We start from the raw sequence: 14,076 nt of genomic DNA on the forward strand, positions 1-14,076 counted from the left end.
CTTTGATCTATTCCAAATCTTGTCATAGAGTTCTTGGAATAAATTTCCATAGGGTTCCGCGTCATCTTTCCTCTCAATTTTTCAATCTTTTGCTAAAAAAATATTGTGATAGGATGAAGTGAACTTTTATCTAAGGTCGATTGTGAGTTTTAGTCATGCTTGAGAACAAGCATGGGATAAGTGTGAGGGAATATGAGAGTTTTAGCATAATATGCTCCATATTTGAATATTATTTGTGGATATTTTTGTTGTAAAATGAGAACTTTCACTTGGTTTTCATATATTTTCTTAGATTATGCTAAATTCATTGGGCAACGAGCTTATGACGTCAATTCTCAAAGTTTTGGACAAATATGCTAAGTTGAAGCTGAATTACAAGAAATTACTAAAACCTCATGGAAGTTGGCAATTTAGCCTTGGGCAAGGCTAAGGGAGGCGCGTCCAAAGCTGATCAAGATTAAAATATTTGCTAGTTGGGATTACTTCGGGCTTACTCTAGAAACTCTTCTAAAGGAACTAGACAACTAATTAGGAAATTAGGAAGATACTTAGATTCCAATACTTTATATTTATAATTAATTTGAGATTTATTTTCCTAGTTTAGAATTTTTCCCTCTCCTGTAAATAGAACTTTAAGTCTATTGAGTAGGGGATCTTTAATTCTTTTCAACAACAATTGTTTTTAGGATTTATTATTCTTTGAGTTTTCTCTATGACCATGTGTAGCTAAGTTTTTCTTTTCAATCAAAGGTTGAATTCAAAGTAAAATTTCTTCTATGATTGTGAGATCTTAATATATTTATTTTCTTGTTTAATATCATCAGTATTTGTGTATTTTCTACATATAATGAGAAATTTTATCTCCATTATTATCGTATTGTTTATTCAATATGGCCAATTATTTGATTTAATAGGATAGCATATAGTTAATCGACAAGATTAAACTTGTAACTATTTAGTTGAGTTGATTTAAGTAGCAAATAATATAACATTATTGTAACCAGGCTTTTGGATTTCATTGTCTGTTGAAGTCAGTCAATAATTAGTAAAATTTAACCATTACCATGAAATTAATCTGATTAGTTTCAAGGGAAATTAATAAAGATAAAAGACTTTAAACTTGTCTTTTCTTTTTTTTTGGCTTTTCCCCTTTTGTCAGTCAATTTACATCACTTTAATGCCAAAGCAAACTAAGAAAGAATTTGGAAAGCGTAAAATACAAAGGCCTTTCTAGGGCTCATGAACATTATGGGAACTTTTTTCTTTGCAGGTGAATGACATAAATTTTTCCTTGTTGTTCATGAATAAGAATTTGATGCTAATGTTATAATCACTACAGAAAAAACACAATCAATCAAATAAATTTGTGTCTGGTTGATATTATTATTTATGTGGATAATAAAAAGTCTCCAGTTTAAATCTTTTCCATTTTTTAGAAAAATTGTTTGAGTATTTTTTCATAAAAAACTAAAAGCTAAACATTACATGGATTAACTTTTTATAAAACGCTACCTTAACATCTAAAAGTTAATTTAAATGCTATGTTACAGAACACTATAAAAAATAACATTTAACATTTTAATGGTCAAAATACTAAAAATTATTTAAAAAGCTATTACCGAACACAACCATAATTAAGATTGTATGATTGTATCCTTGTTATGAAAATCGTTATAGTGAAAGAGAAATATTTACAAATATCTCATTATTTTCCTTAATATTTAATTTGAAGCTAAATAAGACTTCAAATTTGTGTAAACAATATTATTCAAACTGTTTATCTTAAATGTTGATGTCACTACCCATTACTTTAGGCCAGATTGGCACTAGAACTTGGGTAGACTTAAAGCCACCAAAGCCCATAGTAAGCCAAAAATATAACAAACAAACTTCATGTTCAATAGAATTGGCCTTAGGCCCAATATCATCATCATTCACATATCATAAGTGTTGGGCTCGCTTGGCATGTATCATCATGTTCAATAATAAATCAATATATTACATGGTAAAAACTTTAATAAGTCATACATTGATAATTTCTAAATCTACTGTTCATGAGTATCGTAATTGCGGAACAATCTCAAAATATTTATCGAGGTTTCTTCTAAGCATCCGGTGATAGAGGATAACGTGTTATTGGAATACCAGTAACCTGAAAAAAATATTAAGGCAAGGATGAGCGTCTAAACTCAGTGAGTAAGGTTAGATAACCCTCTCACCCTACACAATCACTCAATGAGTATATAAGCCAATCTTGTCATCTAACTAATTATATGATCATGCAGTTGATCACACAAATGGCATATCAACAACAATAACAAATATTAGCACATTCACATAATCACATCAAGTGGAGATTGGTCAATGGTGCCACCAAAACCCCCGACGAGCGGTCCTCACACATAGCCCATTCTCTCATCACATGTGCACCAGGGAGCCAATCCATTTTACATGGTCAATCGGTCTCCACCTCACTTGACTAACCTCTCATTTTTTTATACCTCTCTTTTCTTTTCCATACCAACAAAAGGCCACCTTGTAGTTTTCCATATCATCCATATCGTATTTTATCATATACATAAAAGGGCACTGATCTCCCATGCATGGCTGACAGTATCAAAAACCGTCCTCACAAACCCAACCGTGACCCACACCATTCCAATTCCACACAAACAAACATGTAAGTAGCACCGTCCTCACAAACCCAACCGTGACCCACACCATTCCAATTCCACACAAACAAACATGTAAGTAGCATGCCACAATTAATCAAATAATATTCAATAGCAACGAGTGCAGTACAAATAGCAATATATCAAGTAATGCATGTATAAAATTTAGTCGTGCATGCATAACTGCAAAAATGCAAGTGGATGATGTGAATTATCTAACATGCTATTGGTTATTGAAATGCTTCCCCTCCCCCCCCCCCCCCTTATAGAGAATTATATAAAAGGAAACTTTAAACAATAATTTCTAAACATTTAACCTTTAATGTTAAGTTTCTAATTTATCCAAATTAGCATGATTTATTTGAACTACTTTGATTATTTAATTTATTTTAACCATTATTGTAACGCTCCAAAATTTTCACATATTACAATAGTATTATTTTATCGGGTCATGAATGGTGCTGCAGAGAGGGGGATAATATTTTATTTAGACTGGAGGAAGATATTGAGTATGATTAACTATGGATGGATAGTGATTTACCGGTCTATACATAGTACCACCGATCTATCAATAGTACTATCGGTCCGGAAATCGATATTATTTTGGCCCGGAAAAATTACTATCTATGTTTTATGTTTTATTTAATATTTTTGGAGTATGCATACATAATTTTTATGGGTAGAAAGTAAGTAATGAATATTTTTGAAGAATTTAGATAATTAGTGAATAGTGAATTATGGTGTTACATTAATTAAGGAAATTTGAGGAATCATTTTTATAGAGTAAATTTGAGAATTTTGTGACGATAAATAATATTTTGAAGGAATTTAATTGGAAAATATTTGTAGTCATTAGATTAGATTACTATTGACTCAATCCTAGCCATCCAATTTTCAGAAAAGACCAAAATATCCCTGAGTTGCTTTATAAAGGTCAAATCCAATAATTGAGCAACCACTTTTCTCTTCTTCTTCTTCTCTTCAACGCCAACTTCCTCTCCTTCTTCTCTTTGTTTTTCTTCACTTCCTACTCACTAAATCCACCAAATCTTTTCCATCCAACTTGATTTAAGTAATTAATCCTAAAGATTAAAGCTTGAGAAGTGATTTTTGGTGAATTATTTCAAGAAATTTGGAGATTCTCCACTTGAAGCAAAGGTTGGGAAAACCTTCTACCAAGGTGTAAGGCAAAGCAAAGGCTTAGGAAACTTTAATCCAAGTGTGTTTTGAAAGTTAGTGTTCATAAATACACTTATCTTACTTTAATTTTTTATTTTGTGCATTATGCTATCATGTATATTTTTTGGGATTTTGTATGAAATGATTGATTTATTGAACTTTGGTTGCAACAACATGCTCTTGGGTGATGTTTGATGAGTATTTAGTATGTGGTAGAAATCTCTACCATGTAACTTTGTCTTTCATGTTCTTTCATGGTTAAAGTAAGCTGAATTTGGGGAAAATGTGTTATTGGGTGAGCTTAAGGACTATTGTTTGATCCTTTTTGTGTTCCATTTGTGTCTGAGCTCTTCATGAAAGTTGTCGATCTACTTCTTAGCTTTCCAACCCATCCTCTTGTGTCCAATTTGGATATATATAGCTCAACTTATGGCTGAAAAACTCAAACTGACTCTGTTATGTCGGGCCATATGCATCTTTGAATTGAGTGCCCATTTTGACCACTATGATGGCAAGATTATGTTTTGAGTTCTTCATGAAAGTTATTGCCTTGTATGTTAAGACTTCCCTGATTTTGGATTGGTTTAATTTGAGTGTTTGGATAAGTAGAAATTTAATAAACATTAGATTTGATTCTGCTGAATCAAGCTTGGACTGTTGGTCTGTGGTCCTAGCCTTTGTTTACCATCTTACAAATTGATATGGGATGTGATCCCTTCATAACATTTGTAGTATTTTGTCTTAGCTTTCTAGTGAATTTAACTTCACTCAATTTGGAGACCTATAGCTCAAGTTATGTCTTAAGAACACAGCAAAAGTCAAGTTTATTTTAACGCTGGAAAATTTCTATGTCTTGAAACATAAGTTTATTTAGATAAAAGTATGTAAGAATCAGGTGTGAGGAAGTTTCTCTTGATTATTTGTATTTTTTAGGATTTATTTCATAAAAAAAAATAAGACAAGTTTGAAAAGTTTTATTGTGGATATGTTTAAATGGATATAAATGGGAAAAATTGTTAGAAATTTCGGGAAAAAATGTGGAATTGGTTTAGATAATGCATGATGAGGGTTGAAGTGGATACTTTGGTGCATAAAAGTTATGTTAGCATGCTTGATTGGAGAAGGAAATCCCTACCCTTGGTTTTCATTAAGAGGCCGAACCACTTTAGGGTGGTAAGACGTACTTAATTATTTTTTTATGTTATGCTATATATATATATATATATATATATATATATATATATATATGACATAAGTATGATTATTTTGACAACTTTCATATGTTTAGAGTTTTAAAAAAATAGGTATTTAAGGTATATGTGCTTTGAATTTTGAATAAGAAAAGTATGATTTTATATGATAAGAAATTTCTTATGATAAATTTCATTATGACTTTAAGAAAGTTTTAAAAGAAAAGGAATTTATAAGAAATTTTCTGTATTAAATAATTATGTTTAAATATAAATTTTTCATGAGTCACTTAAGTTATAAAGTAAGCTTACATATATGATTTCATATGATAAGAAATTTTCTATGTTAAGAAATTATGGCTAAGTATGAAGCTTTCATGAGTTACATACGTTCTAAAGTAAGTTTACATTATAAATTTAAGAAGACTAAAGAATAAGACAAATTTTATGATAAGTGTTATAAATTAAGAATTAAAACAAGGATTTTGAGCTCTAATATACTTGGTGTGAATTTGATGCGAGATTTGATTTTATTATGTATGGTGAGCATGCTCGGCATTTGATGTCATTATGATAAGAAGCTATGATCATATGCTAGGCACGAAAGTGTCTTATGTTAGGACGAACGCGCTCTATATGTTATGAATAAGATGGCGACCTAAGGTCATTATGAAACGGTTGGCGACCTAAGGCCATTATGAATAAGTTATGAGAACCTATCTGCTTCTCTTTCTCCTAAGTGTATGCAAGCCCCTTGGAAAATATTTGTAAGGCAATTAAACGAATGAGATCATATTATTTTAGTAATCCTTAGTTTGGAAATTAATGATTATGTTATGAAATGAATTTTCAAAGCATGATATTTCAGTACATGATTTTAAAAATAAATAGTATATGTATTGATAAAATAAATGTGCAAGTAATGAATTTATGAGTTGAAAGAATTAAATTATTTATGTCATTAATTATAAGTTTATTTGATATTCTAAGTAAAGAACTAATATATTTATGGTGATTAAATGTTTAAGTAAAGGATTTATGGTATAAAGGATTAAATTATTTATGTTATTAATTAATAGTTTATTTGATATTTCTTTTACTATAAATGTAAATGTATGTTGAAATTTAATGATTTATGTAATATGTGTTTTAAGTAAGTTGTTATCGCAACTTTAGTAAGTACGTGAATTATGAGCACCACTGAGTTTTATACTCAGCGCATTGATTTTTATCACGCGCAGGTTAAAGACTGTGGTTGCTGCTTGAAGACTAGAAGAGTAGCATCAGAGCAGAAGAGACTATTGTGATAGCAGTAGATTGAGATTTTTGTAATTAAGAATTATGGCATGTATAATTATTATATTTCAGAGATTATGTTATTTGAATTATAACTTAAGTATGTAATTATCAATTATGTTGGTGTATATATTTGGAGATAAGCATAAGATTCATTAAATGATTGAATATAAAATATTTGAAGAGAGTTCGTATAATTAGTTTATTAAGACTTGATATATGTAATGAATGCAATTAATTAATGAATATTAAAATGCTATTGAGGATTTATATAGTTATGAAAATATAGAAGTGTTGTTGTGTTATGATGATTATTTGGAGATACTGGGAGTTTGAAGTTTAATTGGAAGTTTTTTGTATTCACATGTTTGGCGAGCTCAGTTTTTAAAGAAAAATTCTTACAGTATTTTTGTAAGATTTTTCCCAATTTATTTTTCAAAAAAAAAAAAGAGATGAAAACGAAATGAAATGATTATCTATAAAAAAAAAAAAAAAAATGTTACACGCTAAACTTGTGAATACTCAATTACTTCTAATTCATAATCTAATTTTATGATTTATATATTAAGTTAAGATGATATCTCCGGTACTAAATGTAGCATCCACCGTCGGGCCTCACGGGACTGGGTGGAGGGTGTTACAATTATAACTTGTTAGATTTATTTTGTTTTTATTCTAATTATTCTACTAAAAATCCAGAAGCATCTACCTTGTAATCTAAACATCCCACCTATTTTATAATCACAAATAATCAGCATAAACACAGCCCATCCATCAGGCAAAATCACTTAATACAAGCCCATCCTCCAGCATTTCAAAATGAACAATCACCTTTATTATTTGTTAATTACAGTTACATCACAATTATGCACATTCAATTTTATATATATATATATATATATATATATATATATATATACTTCTATATTTATACTTATACGTGTTTATGGTTATATATCACTAATCAATTCATGCCCTTAGACTTTAATCATATATTCACTTCACCATCAGTACTCCAATTCACTATACAGTTTATGTAAATAATTCCTTTCTCGAGTTATTCAGTGTTAACATCCGAGTCAACGAGTGCTACACTTATACATTAGTAAATTGCATCATTAAAGTTGAACTAGATAACATGGCAGTCCTATCGTCTAATATGACTAGATTGAACTAAAATAAATTAGAGTTTAACTGGATTAACTAAATAAATCTCTTAAGGTAATTAGTGCTCGCATTCCATAATCCTATAAGTGCTTTTAATTTAACTAATCTTGACTAACTTAACTTTAAATTTTAAGAATTTCTAGTTTCTACCTAATAAGTTTGTAAATCATATTTTAAATATAAAAAATCTATATTATTCATTAACCATTTTGGATCCAGATTTCTTAGACATTCCTTATCTTACTCTAATTTAACTTACTAAGTTCTAAACTTGACTAACTTGAACTAACCAATTCTAATTAAATTTTACAAGAAAATACAGTGTAGGGACTTAGGGCTTACCGATTAAAAATTGGATTGAAGATTCGCGATTACCGCAAAAAGGGAAAAATTCTGTCCCTTGGGTCCTTGCCGGAGCGTCGGAAAACCGGGCCTCACCGGAACCGAGCCATTTTTACATCTCCTGGCTCGGAATTTCATAGGGAACCCAATTCTGATGTCAATTTTTTGAGTCACCGCTTCAATTTGCTGAAATAGGTCCGATAGTCGTTGTACCACCGCCATTCTTGGTGGTTTTGCCATCCAAGCTTCATCGCCAGAATTGATGGAAGGAAATCATTCGTGAGGTGATGGCGCGTCATCAAAAGCCTCCTTGATGATTGTCTTCGCCGGTGACAGCGGGAATCACCGGAAAATGTGATGTTACGGTATCACACTACTTATTCATGGTTTCTCTTAGTCCGGCTTTTATTGGGCGAACAGAGGCCAACAATGTGTTCGTCTAGCCGAGCTCTAGAGTTTAGAGCCTTCATTCACCGGGAAAAATGGCCATTTGGCCGGAAAACAGGACGGAAAAGGGGAGGGGACTGACGGCGTTGATAAGGAAGAAGGAGGAGAAAATTCTTTATTTTTTCTCTCGTGCTTGAATTTTATACACCCGGTTTGATTCAATTTTGATTTGGTTTGGTTCGACAGGGAATCAATTGGTTTTCTCTTGATGTTCAATGGTTCACGTTCAATTATTTTGGTTTAACACATTCTAGAGTCTTCCATCCTTAAATTTTAAGATTTCATTGGAAGATTTTATTATTCAAATAATAATTTGAGTTGGAATAAATAAATTAAATATTAGTAATATTTTTAATAATAAATTTTAATGTTTATTGTTTATTTTGGAATAATTTATTGAGCTCTTAGCCTTAGAGTTTCGGCAATATATCTATGGGCTTGAATTGAACTCAGGCTTAAAACAAAATTATTCGGCAATTAGAGCACATGAGATTAAAAGTCCATGTTTTATTTAATTAAAATTTGATATTTTTGAAAATAAAATTACGGGATATTTTAGTTGATGGGAGAAAATTGATAGTTTCAATTTAAAATTTATTAAATTTTCTATCAAAAATTCGATATTTGTAAAGCGAAATTTTATTTAAACAATAAATTTTGCTTCAGTATTTACATTTTATGCTTTGAAAATAACACTATCTATTTTTTATTTATACTAAAAATTTGGCTGATGATGCACACCAAGGCGTGGCCTAGTGATAAGTGCATATACAATCTCATAATAGATTTAGGTGTGAATCTCCTTCTTCAATATGCCAAAAAAAAAAAAAAAAAAAAAAAAAACTAGTGATGCCTTATATGGTGTCGTTTAAATTTAAACATACTTTAGCATTTTATTAAATAAATACAAATTGCTTAGTAATTTGTTATAATTACAGGACATAAGATATCTGAAATACTAAATATTGTTCGAATGGCCAGCTAATCATATTACTATTGGAGCTATTTGTTATAATAGTATTATATTTATATAAATATTATATATTAGGGATTATTATACTAATAAAAATATTGATTATACAAATAGGTATAGTTATGATTACAAAATGTTAATTCCTGTTTAACTTTTAGCGTTTTATGAAAAGTTAGTAAAACAACTAACGACTACCAAAATAACTAATTTTATCAAATAGGCCCATAGTGCTTGCAGTGTAGCATTTATACTAATCTTTAGAATTTGAGAGAGTGAATTTGAGAGAATGGATAATGAAACAACATTTCATTTACCATTTGATAAAATGTTACTTAAACCGCTGACAGCTACTAAGACAATTAATTTTGCCGAATATGTTCTTATTAGATATTTTAATTACTTATTTTTAAATTGACATATAAATTAATAATACATTTTAAGTTGAATATTGAAAGTAACTAAATCAAACACTTCCTTAATTTTTGTACTATATTAATTAATGACATAAAAGGTAATTGAGTTGTCAAAATTACTAATAATTATTTTGTATTAAATGAATTTTCTTAAAAAGAAAAAAAAAAAAAGTTGATCCCACCCTTAGTAAATTAAGTTCCGAAATTTGGCCACATCATTGAATAGGTAGTTTTTATATATTCATAATGATTCACATGGATATTCAATAACATTAATTTTCTTACAATTTTATATAATTGATTATAAAAATACTACTTAATAGATGACAGGTAATTGAGTTGTCAATGTTACTGCTAATTATTTTGTGTTAAATGAATTTTCTTAAAAAGAAAATAAAAAAGTTTATCTCAACCTCATAAAATTAAGTTCCCAGAATTTCACCACATCATTAAATACCTAGTTTTCTTATATCTATATATATTTCCATGGATATCCAATAACATTAATTTTCTTGCGATCATATACAATTGCTTACAGAAATAGTACTTAGCAGCCGACAACTATTAAAACAGAGTTACTACTAGGACAATTATTTTTACTGAACATGTCCTTCCCAAACACTTTAATTACCTATTTTTAAATTGATTAAAAATACATTTTAAGTCGAAAGTTGAAAATACTTCAAAATATTAGTCAAGCTAATCCTCAGTTTTGGAAAATTTGTTATTTTTTATTTTATTATTTTATAAAATATTCTTTTTTTATTTTGTGAATATTTTAATTTTTTTTTAGTAATATAAACTATTTATAATATTATAGTTTATAACAAAAAATTAATAACAAAAAATTATAAATATATATTAAATTATATTTACTTGCAATAAACAAAAATTAAAGAGTATAAATAACATGCAGAAAACTAATATATATACATAGACTAGATATGCTGTCCACCATTCTAAGTAAGAGTGATGATTTTTTTTCCTCCGACATTCATTAATTTAAACATAAAAATCTAATAACCTAGGTGGCGACAATTTAAATAATAATTAAAGAACAAATAAAATTGATTAATATTTTAAAGAGCATGCATGAATTTTAATTTCATGAGAGTAATTTCAAAATTGACACTAAAATATTAAAACAGATATTAATATACTTTAGTTAGTGGCAGAGAAGAGATGAAACTATTTAAAAATGATTTTATTTTTAAATCTCATTAAATATAAAATCTCTTGCCCCAATATTTAAAATAGTGTTTTTTTTTCTTCATCACTACAACTCCAACACTTAATCCTTATGTTACATATTGATATTACTCTCAAAAAGAATATATTTTATAATATTACTCATAAAAGTATATATTTTTTTGGGCCATTGGTTATAATTTTGAATTAATAAAAATGACTAATCATCCCTTTGTATTTTTCATTTCCATTTTATATGAGATAACACTTAACACCATTTACTAAACTTACACATCCAATAAAATATAAATACAATAAAAATGTTCATAAGGCAAAAAATACTTTTGATTAGTATAACAATTATCTTGTTAAAAATAAAGATAATCTATTTAATTCAAGTTGAAATGTCTTTAAATCTCAAAGCAAAATAAATAACTAAGTCAATATTTTCAATTAGGAATGAATCTTAAAATATTTTGAATAATTGAAGAAATAAATTTCACCAAATTACATTCAATAATTTCTTAAAAGGCCTTGTACGGCAATAGATTTTGAGCTAGCTTATAACAATTTGACCAACTAAAAATGTTATTTCTATTAATTATAGCGTTCAGTAATATAGTTTTAATAGAATAAGAGAGTTTTTGATGAAATGTTAAACATTCTAATGTTTGACATTTCATAGAGATTAATTAATTTTTTTTGATAATCATACCAATTATTATTTTTCCCCTGAATACAACTAATTAAAGTGCTAATATCATTTTTTTTGAAATTTTAAGTTAAACTACTAATTAAATAGTTGACCATTAATAGAACAACTAATAATTACTACAACAACTAACAACCACAAAATAACTAATATTTGCACATCAGAGAAGAGAGTACCCCCCTTTATAATAAGACAGGCCCCCCTGCGTCCTTTCTTAATAGTTCTTAATAGATGGAGCAATCGTCACTCGACACAGATTACCATATATAACACAAGATTTCTCCACCAATTCTTTTTAGTCGAACTTCTCGGTCTGTCATTATACCCCGAGAAGTAGAAAGAATTGCCAAATAGAACCAAAATCATGTTGTAAGTAAGGCGAGATTTTTTAATAGAAAAATGAATCTCCAATCAATTACTATTGTTAAGTATAACAAGCAGAAACTTAAAAGTGAATCCCTAAAATTCGTTTGATTTTCTTACTTTATAAGTCACACAACTTCATCTATACATGAACAATCCCCTGAAGGAGCCCATACACTATTCTCTCCCTAGGTCAAGCAGCTGGTAGCATATCAATACAATATAGAGATCGCTAACTTATCATTGAAGCTAGCTTTCTTACTTGCTTTCTTGTTCGTTGCTTCTTGTTAGTATCTCTCTTCTCTCACTCAATATATATGATTTTAGTATTATGATTATTTATTTTGAATTATTGTTTTGTATTTTACATTTATGTTCTATAATAATTTTATTACTATGAGTTTTCCATATCCAAACAAACTCTTTAGATATGCGATTATTAAACATTTTGAGGTTCCACGGTTGTTTTTCTTCATATATATTTTCTTCATAGATCAAACCCGTTATCTTACATAAACAGTCCACCAAAATCAAGTGCGTCTTACACTTAAAGTGTTCCTTATAGGTTTCTACAGTAATTTTATTCATGCAGTATTCAAGTTAGTAATTTTGTTAAATAATCTTCATAAATTTTAATATATTGATGTTGGCAAAAAAAAAAAAAAAAAAATGCAGATGTGCAAGTGGAAGCTGGTGAAATAGGAGTTGGTGAAAAACGTGGGCCTGTGGTTTCATTCCATTGTAGCAAAGAAAAAGATTGTGATGGTAAATGCGGCGACTTGTGTTCAAATGAAAATTGCAAATGTCAAAATCCTGTTTGTGGTTGTCCTTGATTCGCCATTGAAGCTAACCAATAATTAGTAAAATGTAACCATTACCTTGAAATTAATTTGATTAGTTTCAAGGGAAATTAATAAAGATAAAGACTTTGAACTTGTCTTTTGTATTTTTTTTTTTCCTTTTTTCAATTTATATAACTTTAATGCCAAATAAACTGAGGAAGAATTTGAAAGCATAAAATAGAAGGGTTTTCTATGGCGTATGAACATGATGGGAACTTTTTTTCTTTGCAGATGAACGGCATAAATTGAGGCTAATGTTATAAGAATTTGACTCTAATGTTATAATCAATTAAAAAAGGCGCAGTCAATTAAGTAAATTTGTGGCTAATTGATATTATCGTTTCTGTGAATAATGAGAAATTTTAAATTTAAATATTTTCTGTGTAAAATTATAACCCTCTCAATTAATTGAAACACCCCGTAATTTTATTTTCAAAACTTTTAAATTTTTTATTAAATAAAAAATCAAAAATTTTGACTGTATGGCTGCAAATACCATATAATTTCGATCCGAACCCAAGTTTACGGGGTTGGGCTCAAGCCCAAAACATAATATTGGAACTTCTAGTTAGAAACAATCTAAACTTCTTAAAAATTTATATTAAATCACTCAAAATAACAATAAAAATTAGATTTACTACTTGACTTGATGATCTTAAACTCTAATATTATTATAATGCAACTATTGTGAATAAATTGAAGAAAGGTATAAAATTTGATTAAATCAATTAAATAAATTGACCGTAAGAATAAAATGAGAATATACGGTAAATATTTAATCGTTGTCAAACCAAAATCGTAAATCGGCTTAAAATTTCTGAAAACCAAGTGAAGAACTCGAAAACCAAATAAAAATCGAGTCGAATCGCTAATTTGAACCAAACCGGTTCGAATCGAACCGGAATGATCTAGAAGCCCTTAGAATATTGCCAAATTATCATTGGCCCCATTTTCTCTCCTCTCTGTTATTCCTCTCCTGCGTCGCGTGACACCCCCCTCCCTCGTTGCACTGCGTTTCCGGCCACCGCCCGACGAGAGCAAGGCGGCGGTCGACCCTCCTAGAGTCGGTAGTCCCTTTGCCGGTCGCCTGGCACGCGGAACGAGCTTCGATCGGCGTGAATTGGTACAGCTTCCATCGACAGCACCCTCTCCTTTGATTTTCCGGTGAAATCCCGCCGTTCCGTCGATCTCAAATGCCGGGAAGGGTCCCAATCGACTCCTAGTTACCTCCAAAATGTTTTCCCTCTATTAACTTTGAAGATGGAGCCCGTATGGTGGAATTTTGCCATTGA

At 29.4% G+C, this 14,076-nt stretch overlaps 1 long non-coding RNA gene across 1 annotated transcript; it reads right to left on the reverse strand.

The window, feature by feature from the left end:
• Positions 1–1,878: 1,878 nt before the first annotated feature.
• Positions 1,879–8,523, reverse strand: LOC110009496 (uncharacterized). The gene is made up of 2 exons (XR_002284399.3): positions 7,847–8,523; positions 1,879–2,152 (listed from the first exon to the last, which is right to left on the reverse strand). It is a non-coding gene; the product is annotated as an uncharacterized LOC110009496 (long non-coding RNA).
• Between the last annotated feature and the right edge of the window lie 5,553 nt (positions 8,524–14,076).

This window comes from Jatropha curcas, chromosome 8 (assembly GCF_041381405.1).
Source record: "Jatropha curcas cultivar XTBG-Jc1 chromosome 8, XTBG_Jcur_1.0, whole genome shotgun sequence".
NCBI lineage: Eukaryota > Viridiplantae > Streptophyta > Magnoliopsida > Malpighiales > Euphorbiaceae > Jatropha > Jatropha curcas.